Below are 3,008 nucleotides of genomic sequence, written 5' to 3' on the forward strand. Positions count from 1 at the left end.
CCTACGGCAGCGTAGCCTAGTGGTTAGAGCGTTGGACTAGTAACCGGAAGGTTGTGAGTTCAAACCCCCGAGCTGACAAAGTACAAATCTGTTGTTCTGCCCCTGAACAGGCAGTTAACCCACTGTTCCCAGGCTGTCATTGAAAATAAGAATATGTTCTTAACTGACTTGCCTGGTTAAATAAAGGTTAAAAAATAACAAAAAAATAATAAATAAAAAAACCTTTACCTTAGCCATTTGGAATTAATGCCTAACTTTAAGAAGTTTGAGTTAATGTCAGAACTTAACCCTAACCTTAAAAAATCAGAGTTAATGATGAAACGTAATCGTAAAAACTTTGAAATATGACGTTTGGAACAACTTTGAAATTTGACGTTTGAGAAACATGCATTGAAGTCTAATTCTGACGTGATATTGTGAGAGCTGGTAGGATGCAACATCGGGGGGCCTCTCGAACCTCAAGGCTACCTGACATACCACTCCTGTTTCCTGATTTATTTTTTAAAACATGTAGATACAATGCATTTATATTTAAGGAAAACACAAACATTTTTAAAAACATAATTCCAGTGTGGTCCTCTTAAAAAAAAATACATTATTCATCAATGAACAACAACTTAAAGATGGAAAAGGAATGGAGTTGAGTCAGTTTGTAAAATTCAGTATGGCTTGAGAGGAGGGCGGATCGATGGTACGGTACAGTCAGGGAGAAAGTCCGTCTGTCAGACAAGCCAGAAGATCTTCATCAGGGCCCATCGCTTTGTCCGACGTTTCTCAGTTCCTCCACAGTAGCCTCTCCAGCGTAAGTAGCTGACCCACCTGGGTGATGCTTCAGCTGTAAAGCGCCAGAAATGCAACCACACATCAGCAGTGGTCGGAAACAGTCTCTCTGCCTCTTTGACGCCGCAGTCTCCACCTTCCAAAAGGCATGTGAAACCAAAAAGCCGTAGCTGCTGCTGCATGTCTTAAATGCAAACATTAGCCACCCAGCTAGCTAGCTAGCCAAAGCAAACAAACACATTTAACATTGAATACATGTAACTTTGACATTGAAGACCACACTATTTATGTGCTCAAAACAGAGATTTAAAAAAAAGTTGATCATATTTTTTTTATAAAAAATATAAAAAAACAGTACCAGACCCTGCCACGGACACCTCTGTTGAATCCACAGGGTCTGCATCCCTCCACCTTTAGACACACAAACTTCATCTAACAACCCTTCCACAAAGCAAAGCAATCCCTCTGGCCGCAAACGAGCCAAGCATCCGCAAACGAGCCAAGACCCCCAGCTTGCTCGGCGAAAAGTTCACTCACTCTTTAGTTTCGGCCGATGTGACTGTAGTGCACACAGCCTCTTTCCAATTGTGCCTGTTTTCATTTAGCTCTCTTCTTTCCCTCTCTTCGTCCCAAAACAACCCGATCAGCACTCTGCGCAATTACAAAACGGATTGAGGAAGCAGGAGCCTGATTTAGCAGACTGCAGGGACTGCCACTTTCTATTATCTTTGGATCTGTGATGATTTATGCTTTGTGTGTGGGTCTCTCTCTCTCTCTCTCTCTCTCTCTCTCTCTCGATCCTCACATGCTAAGATCTCTCCTCTCTTCTCTCCTTTCCCCTATAGAGTTTTTCCAGGCCGGGCCTCCAGCCCAGACTCCACAATACCAGATGTCTGATTCTGAACAAACGGAACCACCAAGGAGGAAGTCCTTGGTAGAGAATCAGAGCATGTAAGCTGAGATAGTGTTTGATAAGCTTCATACAGCACAGGGGAAGTAAACAATGGGAATGGGGATGGAAAGCTGAGACATAAGAGGGTGTTCTCTCTAAGGGATCTTTGCACAGTATGAACAATTTACCCAATTATTATTCTATATACGGTTACAGACAGAAGGGACCTGGTATGTTTCTACACCCACTCAGTGTCACAAGATGGCTTGTAATGGAAAACATTTTCAGTTTCATTTTCAGAGTACTTGTTTCTCAAGGGTACATACATATTATGTAGAATAATGGTCAATTCTACGTGTGAAACTATAATCAAAGTATTGTTAGTACGTGTATTCACACGTTTCTGTATCGGGGGTTGAAAAAAAGACACTAAATTGTTTAGCCCTACTTGTCTTATTATCTTAAGGGTACACATTGTGTTAAATGGTAACAAATAATATTTTTGTATCTGTAATCAATGTGTTGTAAATGCTTGTACACTAAAAAAGACACACAGCAGTGTATTTGCATTTGTGAATCTGTAATCAAAGTCTTAGTAGATCTATGTACACATTTTTAGGGAGGTCTGAGATGAAACATCAAACTGTGTAGACTATTAGAAATACATTTGAAAGGTTCAAAACATTGAAATGAATGACAAATGTGATTTTTGTGATTTTCTAACCAATATAGGTTAAGCCTCGCTCTATACATTTGACACACACATCTCCAAATATCCACTGAGATCTGTGACCTACAGTTGAAAATGATTTTTAGATTCGAGCCATTGGCATCCTAAACCCTACTACCCACAAGGCCTATCTTACTTCCTGTTCCTTCCAGGCAACCAGCCCTACCCAGCAGGCCATGCTATTCCAGTAATTGAGTGAGTAATGGACTTATTCCACTGAGTGCACTTTATACCAGGCTGTAAATCCCAAGGCAAAATGGCAGATTTAGAAGAAAAAAGGTAAGAAAAGAAATAAAAGCTAAATAAATTCCATAGTACTGCTATTCACGCACAATAAATCCAATAAAGGTCTCAGTCAGTTTGTGTCAATCCTGTCTTCCCAGCATTGTCACTCTTCTGGCCGACGGTCAGCAGCCATCTGCGGCTGTCTGTGGTCGTCTGGAGTTATTTGCTAACAAGACAGTGGGTAAGTATCTGGAATGTATCCTGATGAGCATAATCCATTTGATTTCCCTCTCTTTTCCTTTATTAACTCCTAAAAGTCTAAGCTAACATATGGAATTGTTTTATGTTCATACCATGGATCATTTAGCTATTTGATTTGGA

The 3,008-nt window shown here is 40.4% G+C and overlaps 1 long non-coding RNA gene across 1 annotated transcript; it reads right to left on the reverse strand.

Moving 5' to 3' along the window:
* Nucleotides 1-480: 480 nt before the first annotated feature.
* LOC118397780 (uncharacterized) lies at nucleotides 481-1,590 on the reverse strand. The gene is made up of 2 exons (XR_004828494.2): nucleotides 1,139-1,590; nucleotides 481-835 (listed from the first exon to the last, which is right to left on the reverse strand). It is a non-coding gene; the product is annotated as an uncharacterized LOC118397780 (long non-coding RNA).
* Nucleotides 1,591-3,008: the final 1,418 nt, after the last annotated feature.

The sequence above is a fragment of the Oncorhynchus keta genome, chromosome 19, assembly GCF_023373465.1.
Source record: "Oncorhynchus keta strain PuntledgeMale-10-30-2019 chromosome 19, Oket_V2, whole genome shotgun sequence".
Lineage (NCBI taxonomy): Eukaryota > Metazoa > Chordata > Actinopteri > Salmoniformes > Salmonidae > Oncorhynchus > Oncorhynchus keta.